Source organism: Urocitellus parryii, chromosome 2, assembly GCF_045843805.1.
Source record: "Urocitellus parryii isolate mUroPar1 chromosome 2, mUroPar1.hap1, whole genome shotgun sequence".
NCBI lineage: Eukaryota > Metazoa > Chordata > Mammalia > Rodentia > Sciuridae > Urocitellus > Urocitellus parryii.
The window spans coordinates 31,960,933-31,973,776 of NC_135532.1; the positions used below are offsets into that span (position 1 = coordinate 31,960,933).

General features: G+C 43.1%; 1 protein-coding gene across 1 annotated transcript in view; it reads right to left on the minus strand.

The window, feature by feature from the left end:
• Positions 1-1,750, minus strand: part of Smad9 (SMAD family member 9) — a 66,449-nt gene extending 64,699 nt beyond the window's left edge. Inside the window, exon 1 of the mRNA XM_026395133.2 lies at positions 1,729-1,750. The gene's annotated coding sequence lies outside the window, so the exon portion shown is untranslated. The remainder of the gene's footprint in view (positions 1-1,728) is intronic.
• Between the last annotated feature and the right edge of the window lie 11,094 nt (positions 1,751-12,844).

Genomic DNA, 12,844 nt, shown 5'->3' on the forward strand with positions numbered 1-12,844 from the left:
AAATGGGAGTTGGTTGTGTCAGAATACATGGAGGCCTAAAGGCTGTCTCCTGGACAGTTCTCCTGCCATCAAGGAAGGTGATTCTGGCCACTAAAAGTTGTTTTTCTGATATATTATTTAAAACTTCTGTCATCTTATCATATTTAAAATGTTCCTTATTTATAAATGACCACATGGGTTTCTTATCTGCAGTGTCCTTGGATAACCACAAACTTGAAACAGGTCCCAAATCACGTTGGTGGTTTCCTACAAAGCAAAGGGAAACTTATTTATTCCATCTTTGTCTATTTGGAGTGGGGAAAGTGTTTGGGTTTTATTTTTACTTTCCTTTTTAAATATAGATCACTAGTTTTTAAATGTAAACATCCAATGACATTCCCTCACCCTGACAGCCATCCTGAGGCAGAAAGCAGTCTGGAGTACTCACATTTCACTCACCCAGAAGATGCTGCGAATACTCCACTGTTACTGCCTAGGAGGTAGCCCTATTAAATGTCTTGACGACTTTACAACTATCCTCCATTATCCTTGCTAAACCACATTTCCAAAAAGATCATCCGAGAAATCCAGCAAGCCACTGAAATGTACTTGTAAATTGGATCCATCGAAAGCAACCCAAAGCGTCTGTGGGTGTGTATCCCACTGAATTACTGGGTAAAGAACTTACATACCATTTTGTTCCAAAACTAGATCTACATCATTTGTAGCTTATTTCTCAGGAGGTACCAATTCCAGCCCAGAAATAAGTCCACAGAGTATTTCCAAACTATCATTTCGAATTTTCACGGTCAAGGGTGGGAGGAGGAAGAAGAGAAGACTTGTCAGCGATTAACCATCCATAAAAATGTTTCCCCCGCGCTCCTCCTTCCGATCACCAAGCTGGCGTCAGTCAGTCTCCTGTATCTGTCCCCCACCTCGCCCCCCTCCCCTCTGCGGAGAGCTGGCACCGAATGGCAGGCGAAGGAAAAGACAAACATCCCGGCTCCCAACGCGATCCCAGCGTTAGCCCAGCGACACTTGAACAACATTCCTAACTTTCTCCCGTCACTTCGCGTGCCCCAAAGGTAAGCAAAGTTTAAAAAAAAAAAAAAAGTATAAAATAGAAGGCCAGCGAGCCAAAGGGTTTCCAGGAAGTTTAAAACATTTCCTCCAAAGAGCCACAACCTAATCTAACACACACTCCACACACACACACACACACACACACACACACACACACCCATTTATCCGCTGTCCCAGCTCTCCAGCTACAGCAAACGGTTACTCAGCTCCAGTCCGGGATCCAGAGCGTCTGTTCTCGGGGTGCTGCCCAGGCGCAGAGCTCGGGCCACCGGAGGACGGCCAGGGCGCATCTCTGCTTACGCCCTAGGCCACGGCCCCGCCCGGCCGCCGCCCCCGCCGCGGGACAGGCATCCTCTGACAGGTCCCAGGTGCTCCAGACGCCTGGGTGGCAGCGGGCGCGAATAAACGCGCGCGTCTCCTGGGCGTCCGCGATCGGCGCGGCCAAGTCCTCGGAGCAGTGCCCCTCTTACCCCTCGCCCATCACACCCTCCCCACGCCAGACAGGCTCTCCCGAGCAAGACAGGGATGAAGAGGACCAAGAGCCCAACCACTCAGCAGAGGACCTCAAACACTTGCCCTGTGCAGAAGAAAGAAAAAACTCAGCTACACACACACACACACACACACACACACACACAGCGCGTCGCCGAGGAGGCTATCTCTTACCTGTCCCCACGATGCCACTCATCCCGCCCCCCACCCCAGGTCTGGCTGTCCCCCGCCCCCTGCAGTGGGTCCCCTAGGCTCCCGCTTCGAGCACCGCGCACTCACTGGCTGGCTGCGCGTGCCCACAGGCTGCAGGGCCCGGCGGCGGCGGCGGCGGCGGCGGCGGGGACCGAGACAGCGGCTGCAGCGGCGGCGGCGACGGCGGCCCCAGCCGGCGTCAGTCAGACTGGAGCCGCGAAGCCTCATCGCCCGTATTAGTGCGCCGACCTGGAAAGCCGCCAGCGAGCCCTACTCGCGGCCCGCCCCGCCCGCCGCCGCGCGCGCTGGCCGCTCCGGGAGCCGGCGAGGAGGGGGCAGCGCGGCCGCGGGCAAGAGGCGGGGGTGCAGCCGGCCCCACAGCCACGTGCGCGGAAACTGGCGGCGGCGGCCGCCGGGGGTGTGCCCTGCAGCCGCGCGCCGCGCCGTGGCCCCCAGCCCTGAGCGTACTCCGTGTTCCTGAGCGACCCTAGGCTCGTCCCCTGCCGGAGATCACACCCTGCAGGGGGCGGCTCCAGCCCACGGGGTCACATCAGGTCTCCTTCTTCCCCCGTCATCCCCAAGACTTCTCGCCTGCACCTTGAGCTCCCGATGATGGATTGTTTTCAGAACAAGAATACAGGACCACCAACAAATCAGTCTGAAAAAGCCTCCTGAGCCGCTGTTTCTGGGCCCTGTTGGGCGCTGTTATTAGCTATTTGTTCCTTATTTGCTTTTCAAAGTAAAGGAGGTCCCTACACCCATCAAAAGTGCCAGAGCAATAGGCTTGTCCTGGCTCAGGCAGAAGAAAATCTTTAGATTTTCTCTGAGTGGTGAGCAGTGGCTCAAACTAGTCATGTAATTATGTGGATTGTAATTTCCTTACACAAGTACATAATATATAATATTATCTAATCTAATAAAGATACAACCTTGTGGGTACACAACGATGTTAATGTACAACCTTCTTGCCTCATGGCCTGGTTGCCCCTAAGTAGCATGCCTCTTAAAGTCTCAGTGGACTCCCAAAACTCGCTCCAAAATGCCACTTGGAAAATACCACCAATGTCCTGATGGCCTTTGATTCCCCATCAGCCCTGAACTCATCACAGAAAAGGAATTTGGTGCAAAGGCAAAAGTAAAATAAAGCCTCAGCTCAGCTCCATTTGTGTGTGCAAAAACCAGCCTTTCAGGAGGCTCTGATCCTCTTGAGGTGTAAATGGAAGGCCTTGAGTTTGCTTTTTCTAGTTCTAAAAGCTCTGCACTTTGGGGCAGATGCAGTTTTTGCATTATCATTCTGCTGTGGTTGAACAATGACCTTGTTTAAAACACACGGAAGTGAAACCTTAAATACCAGGCTTAAACCTCAAATTTTAATCATATTTCTACACCTGGCCCATATACATAGGCTCCAGACTAGGTATTAGGCTGAGATGGCCCTGGAAAAACCCCAGGAAGCATGTATCTTAAATCTTGTGGTGAATAGTCACTTTATTGGCAGTAAACTAATTTGGTACTCAGAACTGATACCTTGTGGCTCAGGGGTTTTTCCTGTTTTTATTTTTTTAAATAATATTAAGAATATAAATTATCTGATGCTCAGTTTCCTTCTCTTATATGAGCGCAATGCAGGGAATGTAATGCAGAGAAAGAAATTGTACCCTCTGCAGTGCTGGCTCATGCTTCTGGCATAGTCTTTTTAAATTCACGGAATTCTCTTGGCTCTAGGCAGGAATTTGATTTACAGGCTCCATGCTTGTGTGTACTCTGCTTTTTCTGTACATTCTCATTGACATACCAGGCAATGTTTGCACACTGGTGATTTTTTTCTCCCTAAAGTTTAGCCTGTCACCAATAGAATTCTTATGTATTCCTCAAAACTAGTATAGAAAGTTAATCCTTTACTCTGGAGTACAGTAAGTTCTGGTGGAATGATACCGATGAAATTATATTGTTGTGTGCATGTATGAATATATAACAATAAATCCCATCATTATGTACAACTATAATAAACCAATAAAATACATTTAAAAGCATGAAATATATATATATATATATTTTTTTTTTTTTACTTTAGTGTTCCATGAAAAAAAATAAGCAAAGAAAAAAACTTCGGTGAGTTCCAAGAGAAATGCTGGCACTAGGAAAGAAGACTCGGTGTTGCTTCCATAATTCAGAAGCTGCTTACTAGCTTCAAAACATACACTTGTAGTTATTGAAAAAAAAAAACAAACTAGTCTTTGTCTTTTCCTGTGATTTCTTGAGTTACGTTTTAGTGCTTAATAGAATTTCCTCGAAAACATTATATTATAGGAATCATATGAGAGGTGAGACTCAGTCAGCAGTTGTGATTTGGTGGGAACTTCAGTAAAATTTTGAGTCTCAAAATCATAGCAAAACTAAAATCTCCCTCTTCTGAAAGATTATAAGGACTTGGCTCCCTCAGTCTATGAAACAGTAATAGGAAGGGCACCTTTCCTGACGATGGGAGGTCTGGTTCTTCAGACTTGCCACATGCCCAGGGCTATAATTTGGATCAAAAGTGTCTTCCAAAGGCCCATGTGCTAAAGGTTTGTTCCCCAGCCCTTGGCACTTTTAGGACATAATAGAATATAGGACATAACTGTCAAACTATTTAGACACATAAGAAAAGGGGTTAAGAGAAGGGGTTAGAGAAAGTTAAGTCTTTGAGGATGTGCCCTTGAAAGGGAGACTGGGACCTTGGCTGCTTTCCTGTCTCTCTGTTTCCCAATTGCCACTAGGGAAATCCTCCTCCACGATACGTTCCTGACATGATGTACCATGCACCATAGGTCCCAAAACAACAGGGCCAGGTCAAACTTCTGAAACCATGAGCCAAAATAAATCTTTGTTAATGTTGATTATCTTAAATATTTGTTACAGGGATGGAAAACTCACGCTCAGCATAAAAGAAGATTGTAGTAAAGTCCAAAGTCGTCCATAGATGCTATTCTGGTTCCAGTATGAAGTGTCCCCCGAAAAGCTCATGTTAGACAACACAGCAATGTTATTAGATTTAAGAAAGTTGAAACTTCATCGGTGGATTAATACATTTGATGGATTAATAATTTGAATAGACGACTGGTTGGTAAAGATAGGCAGGTGGGGTGTGGCTGGAGGAAGTAGGTCACTGGGGACCTTCCCTTGAGGATTATATCTTGTTCCTTGTTCCCCCACCCAGTGCTGCTTCCTGGCTGGCCTCAGCTGAGTAGCTTTCCTTTGCACACCCTCTCACCATGATGTCTCTGTCTTGGAGCTGCAGATGATAGACGGAACCTCTAAAAACCTGAGTTCCAAATAAACTTTTTATCCCCTAAGTTGTATTTGTCAGATATTTTGGTCACAGAGCTGCAAAGCTGACTAACACAGATCCAGAGTCTGTTTGTACAGCTCTTGTACTTTGTATGTGATGTAGCATTCTAATGGTTTCACTCAAGAGTCCTAAATAGGAATTGTAGCCTCCCCTCCGCTCCCACTTCAATCTCCTTCTTGCGTTTTTGTCTGTAATTCTGTCATGACTCTGCATTTTTTCTGCTTCTCCCTCTTCCTTTTCTTGAAGTCATCATTCATTCCATAACCCCATTGAACATTTCCTTGAGCATCTGGTGCCTGGACCCTAGAGCACTGGCCCTGTCAACTCTGATCAGGAGAGATACATATACCATGATCATCACACACCATATGTGTCACTGTAGGGAAGTGGGCATGGATGGGCAAGTGTCAGGAAGGACTGCACAGAGGCAAGTTCCAGCCACACCTTGAGGAGTCAGTATGGATGTCTACCTCTCCTGCACCCCCTGCCCCTCCCCTTGAAGAATTCAGCTCTGAGAGCTCTGGCCTGGTGGCAGAGTGCAGGCTGGATTTCAGCCCCTCTCACCCCCTTGACCAGGCACTCTGATGTTGGCACAACTAGAAGAACCATAAAGGCAGACCGGAATGCCTACAATATTCGGAATTTCCTAAGGTTTTGCCTATGAAAACCTAAGTTTTTTATTTTTTCTGTGAGAACTGTCAAACTAGTGAGATACATAAGAAAAGGAATGTTAATAGTAATTAATTGCTAATAAATGCTGAGGGATTGAGACAAGATGATAGAGCATCTTCATTTAGTCATGAAAAGGAGAAAAACATCCACTGTGAAATTCCCCTGGAATTGGGCTAGCACTTTATACACTTCCTCTTTATCCACCATCATGATCTCTCTCTCTTTTTTTTTTTTAGTTGTTGATAGACTTGTATTTTATTTATTTATATGTGGTGCTGAGAATCGAACCCAGTGCCTCACACATTCCAGGCAAGTGCACTACTGCGGAACTCCAGCCCCAGCCCATGATATCTCTTGGGATGAGAATTATCCCCAGATGAGGAGCCTGAGACACGAAATTAATTTTGCCAATGCCTGAGTGCATTGGACCACTGTACTTCACTGTCTCCCTGGAACTCTAAGTGGAATGGTAAATTGAGAAGAATGAGGCACCGGCAGGGATGTTCCAGGAAGAATAATCCACATAGTTTACAAAGTGAAAGTAGCTGGGGAGGAAAGTGGGTAGCGCAAAGGTAAGGAGAACAGTGGGAAGCCACAAAAAGCAGCTAGTCATGAGACAATGAGTGTCTGCTACAGGACATCATCTGTGAGATTCTAGAAAAACAGGGAGAGAAGCATTTATGGACACAGTGAAAGGAAAATCAATAGAGGTTGGCAAAACAAAACAAAAGCTGGAGGAAGGAATCAAAGATCAAGTTTGTGAGAAAAGTGCTATCTTGGGAAGAAATGGGTGCTATAAAGCACCTTTGGAAAAAAAAAATTATCCTGTCCCACCCACATTGTCCACCCGAAAAAGCATTATTTGCTTTTTTTTTCTCTTACTTGGTAGCAACACGAAATTCCATAGTGTATTTATTTGTTTTGATCTCGTCAGTTACTACTGTGTCAGCACAGTCTGAAACAATGCTTGACAAATAGTAGGTGCTCAATAAACAGCTGTTGAGTGAATGACATGCTTGGAATGTGGTTTAAAATAGAGGAGAGGGCTGGAGTTGTAGCTCAGTGGTAGAGTGCTTGCCTAGCACATGGGAGGCATTGGGTTCAAATGTCAGCACCACAAAAAATAAATAAATAAGTAAAATAAAGGTATTGTGTCCATCTACAACTAAAAATATATTTTTAAAGCATAAAGGAAGGGTTGGGGCTGTAGCTCAGTGGCAGAGCGTTTGCCTATCATGTGTGAGGCACTGGGTTTGATCCTTAGCATCACATAAAAATAAACAAGTAAAATAAAGGCATTCTGTTCATCCACAACTACAAAAAAGTTTTTTTAAAAAAACAGAGGAGAGATGAGGTTTTTGGAATGTATCTGTAGAGGTGATGGCAGAAACCTCTAGAATGAATGAGATCCCTGACAAAAAGACTATGAGATTGAGAAGAAAAAGTAGAGGCTTCACAAAAGAGTATTAGTAAACCCCAAAAGCTCATGTGTGAGGCAATATTGGGTTATGAGAGCCTTAAACTAATCAGTGGATAAATTGATCCACTGATGGGTATTAACCCCAGTGGTATCTACAGGCAGGTAAAGAGTTGCTGGAGGAGGGGGTCACTGCAGATGTGTTCTTTGGGGTATATATTTTGTTCCTCATGAGCAGAGCTTTCTCTGCTTTCTGGTTGCCATGTCCTTTCCTCTGCCACACCCTTCTGCCATGGTGTCCTGCCTCACCACCAGCCCAGAGCAATGGAGTCAGTCATGTATGGACCAAGACTGCCAAAACCCTGAGCCAAAATCAGCTTTTCCTCTTCTATGTTATTCTTGTCAGGTATTTTGGTCTCAGTGACCACAACAGTGAGGAGTCCCTCCAGAGGTAAAAAGATGATAACTCACAGTTAGTTGTATTGCTCATCTTTCTACTCCAAATCTCTCCCACCATTCCTCACAACTTCTTCAATCCCTTCCTCTGCAAAACCAGGACCTCAACAATGATGGCCAAGACCAGGCAGGGGATGTCAATACCTGAAGTCAGTCACCTGAGACTTCAGGGCGGGGACTGAAGCAATCATGTCCCTTCCCAGGGAGCCACTGGACACATAGCTCAATCCTGCTGTTGCCCTGTGAGAATGGGGACATAGTTTCTAGAGATAACAGACATCCAGAGTTTTATGGAAAATCTTACAATTTACAAAATGTTGCCAGCTAACCCAGATTCTCTTTTAAGATACAGGCCAAAGAAAACATTTGTGAGCCAAATTTGACTAGCAGTGTACACCCTCTGAGGTTTACCCTCTCTCTAGTTCCTTCATCATCTCTCCATTTCTTTTTTCTTTTTTCTTAACATGAGAGAAACAAGACCTAAGATCTCTACATGCTGCGTTGCTCGCGACTTAAACACTCAGGGGTCTCTCCAGGGGAACTGGGCTTCACGAAATAACCACATAAGAGACAGAAATACCTTTTTCTTTAGGGGTGCTGTGATGGCTCCTCTGCCCATAAGGGTCCGCAGAGAGAGAGAGAAAGAGAGAGAGAGGGCAGGTGCTGACCCCTTTTATGGAGGAGAAGCCATTCAAATGAAGCAAGGAGTCAGGTTTCAAGGAGCTGAGTCTAGCTTCAAGATGTCTGCTGTCAGCAGGTTGACTGACATCTAGGAAGGCCACACCCAAGGGCACAGTAAGAGAAGGGGACACACAAAGGGTGTTTCCATGGGACATTCTATCCCAAACAGGGCAAGGGGTAATATCACAAAGGAACAGGTGAGGAGCGTAGCTCGACCCATGGGGCTGCAGGAAGGCACGCCTACACATGAAGACACATTTGGTTGCATTATTTCTACCCTCAAGACCTTCAGCAACTGAAGAGTAGCCAGATCATTGGGGGGATGGCCAACAGGGCCTCAAACTATCAGGAGAGGAAAAATGCTGGTCACATGATGTGATGGTCTCCCACATCTACATCAAGTTTTCTGACCTTGGAGCTGGGGACAAAGACTCTCTCTAAACTTGTATCCTTCCCTCCAGTGTTAAACTTGACATTTTCACACGGAGAGGGAGGTAGGCAAGTGTTCTCCCCCTGAGCTACATCCCCAGGCCCTACCTAGCCTATCCATTATTTCTGCCTTCCATGCCTTAATTTCAGTGAGTTCCCACTATTCTTAGAGGTCACCCAGTAATCATCAATTCAGTGAGTTTTCTTGATCCTTATTCCTCCTTTTTTTATTTTGAACCATCTTTATTATTTATTAAATTCTGCTTATTATTAGAATTAACCAAATTCATTCATTCAAATCGTTGCTTGGAAAATATGCTGTATATTTCTATTTTTTTAAATATTTGTTTTTTAGTTGTAGATGAACACAATACCTTTATTTTCATTTTTTTTTTTTAATGTGGTACTGAGGATCAAACCCAGTGCCTCACACATGCTAGGTGAGTGCTCTTTCTCTGAGCCACAACCCCAGCCCTCTATTTATTTTTATTTGGTTATTTATTTGTCTATTTAGAGACCAGATCTTACTGTGTTGCCCCAGTTGACCTGCAACTCCAGGGCTCGGGAGTCCTTCTGCATTGGCATCTATTATGGTCTAGATGTGGTGTCCCCCCAAAACTCATGTATGAGACAATGAAAGAAGGTTTGGAGGAGAAATGATTGGGCCTTAACCTAATCAGTGAATTAATCTCTGATGGGATTCACTGGGTGGTAACTGGAGGCAGGTGGGGTGTGGCTGGAGGAAGTGGTTCATTTGGGCTGTGGCTTTGGGGTAAATGTTTTGTATCTGGAGTGTGGAGTCTCTCTGCTTTCTGTTCATCAAGTCAGCTGCTTCCCCTCTGCCACATATTCCACCATGATGTTCAGCCTCCCTTTGATCCCTGAGGAATGGAACCTGCTGTCCTTGGACTGAGACCTCAGAAACTCTATAGTCCTTCTGGCCGGTTCCTTTAGTCCCAACCGCAAAAAATCCTGATTAAGCCAGCATCACAACTAGCAGGGACTGCAGGAGTGCCCCACCATACCCAGCCATGCTTGTGGGTTTGATGTTATAATTGATCCTCACTCTTGTTACCTCTGCTGCCATGAAGTTGCCGAATAAATTAAGTCAATAAGTAAATGGATGCGACGTGGATCAAAAAGAACAGAAAACATTCTACTTAATTAAATGGCAAGAACTATTCAACCATGGTTAACTCCCAATTGAAATTTCACTTGGCTCTATCATGGAGTGCTCTTCCTTCCCCTCCTTGACTCACTAACACCTATTCTTCCTCTGCATCTCAGCTCAAGTCTCACATCCTAGAGAGGCTTTCTTGATCCTTTCTGACACAGTTGGATCCTGCTTCATAATGTCATAGGTTATGTGTCTCTATTCATAATCAATACCATATTTAATTTTTTGAGTAATGTCTGTCTCACTTGAATGAACTATAATATTGAAAAGAATGGGAAGTGTGTCTAGTTTTGTTCTTATTTCCAATGACAGCTATAGTACTGTGTAGCATACAGTAAATATTGATTGACTACTTGTTAAATATATGAAAGTTTTCTAGGAATGAAAAGAGAGAGTGGTCCTGAGCTTAGAGTCACAGTCACATTTGGTATCCAGTGCCTAGCAGTGCAAGGGAAGGCAATGCTTACCTCTGGTCTTAGAAAACTGACAACTATGTGTGGGGTGGGGTGGGGAGGGGTGGAGTGGGTTGGGGGATAACTTGGAGGTGGTTTGTGGTCACAAACAGAAATGGCAGGCATGTTAAGGGGGAAGAAAGAAGCATGACTCACAAAACTTATTTCTATAAAAAGGCCCAAACCAAGGTTTATTCGTATTTTTATGTGGGATCTAATTATTCTATGGTATATGTGGCACAAACTCAAGTCCAGTTGTAAAGGGCTTTTTAGAGTTTAAAAAGATATATTTTGTATGGGTTATGAGGGGGATATTTGATTTTGTGATATCTGATCTCCATATAACTAAACAAGCTCCGTTTTTCTTTCTTTTTTTTTTTTTCTTGTTTTGGTATCAGGGATGGAATTCAGGGGCATTCGATTACTGAGCCACATCCCCAACCCTATTTTGTATTTTTATTTAGAGACAAGGTCTCACTGAGTTGCTAAGCTCCTCGCCATTGCTAGGCTGGCTTTGAACTCATGATCTTCCTGCTTCAGCCTCCCTAGCCACTGGGATTATAGGCATGTGCTACTGCGCCTGGCCTTTTTTCTGTTTTTAATGAATAATAAAACTTTGTTTTGAATTAAAGATAAATTTAATTTTAATGGGACCTGTGCAATACTTTCTGAAATAAAGAGCAAGATCCTACAGTATCATAGAATTATAGTTGGTTTAGTACTCTATTAATTGGAAATCCAAGCCATTAGTTTAAAATCAATATTTTGCTCTTGATTCAAATTGGTTAGGAAAAGTCTCTCCTTTTCCTTTGAAGGACCAGCTGAGTCCCTTAGACCAGCAAGGCCCCTGCCTATGTGCTGCCTCACTGAGAAGTTCTAATTTCTCTGCAGTAATTGATTAGTGAATGCCTTTTTGCCATTCTCTGTAGAATTACCATCTTTATAGACTTTGGTCCACCCACTGATCATTGATTTATCTTTAATTTATAGAATTTAGGAGAAATTAAAGAGATATTAAAATACTAAAAGAGGTATAAAAATACTAATAAAAGAATCTCTAAAAGCAATTTCTATATGATAAAATGTTTCATGTTCAGGGCAGGGGTTGTGGCTCAGTGGTGGAGTGCTTGCCTTGCATGTGTGAGGCCCTGGGTTTTATCCTCAGCACCATAAAAATAAACAAATACAAATAAAGAATTATAGAATTATAGTTGGTTATATTGTGTCCACATACAATTAAAAAAAATAAAAATAAATAAATAAAATGTTTCATGTTCATACAGAATTTTAAGCATTTAACTAATAAGCCACCTCATTTTGTTTCCTCTTGATGATGTGTTTCTATGTTCACATATCCTTCAACGAATACATTAAAAACTTGTTTTGGTGCAGTATTGGAGATAGAACCCTGGTCACTGCACATGCTAGGCAAGCAGCCTATCACTGACCTTCACCTTCAGCCCCATTTAATGACTCAGATTTGCTTTTAGGCCTCTATTGAAAATAGGGATAGACAATTTTAGTTAGGAGGAATAATATCAAGCCCTCTGTCCTATGATATGGTAATTATAATTAATAACAATATATTATTCTTTTGAAAATCGCTGAGTCAATCTTAAGTGTTCTTACCACAAAAAAAAAAAAAAAATGAGGTAATGAACATGTTAGTAGCTTGATTTGGCCACTCTACAATGTACCTAAATAAAAGCATCATGTTGTACACCATAAATATATACAATTTTTATTGAGTAGTCAATTTAAAAATAAATAAAAGAGGGATTGGGGAGTTTACTCAGTAGGAGACTGCTTATCTAGCATGTACAAGGCCCAGTTTTGACCTCTAACACCATAGAAAATAAGTAATAGAAGGCTGGGGGTATAGCTCAGCAGCCCAGTGCTTGCCTAGCATGTAAGAAGCTCTGGGTTCATTTGCAGAACTGCAAAGCAAAAATAATAAGTAAAATAAGTAAAGAAATTAGTTTAACAAAGAAGAAAACAGATCCAGACACTTACTTTACCCTTAGTTTTTCATTTTTTCTTCTTTTTTAAAAAATTTTTTTTAGTTGTAGATGGACACAATACCTTTATTTTATTTTATTTTTATGCAATGCTGAGGATTGAACTCAGTGCCTCACACATGCTAGGCTAGTGCTCCACCGCTGAGTCTCAACCCCAGCCCTCATTTCTTTTTTCTTTTTTAATATTTTATTTTTAGTTGTAGATGTATGTGGTGATTAGAATCGAACCCGGTGCCTCACACGTGCTAGGTGAGTACTCTACCCCAGTCCCCTAATTTCTTCCTTAAAGAAAAATTTGGGTAGAGAAATAATCTTTTAAAATTACCTTTAGAATAAGGTAGGTCACAAGCAAATAAATACAATAAATAGAATATTCTGTATTTAGCAAATACCACAATATTCTGATATGTGGATGTGTATTATCTTATATTTTCATAAAACTTTAGTTTTTGAAGCTGAAGATTA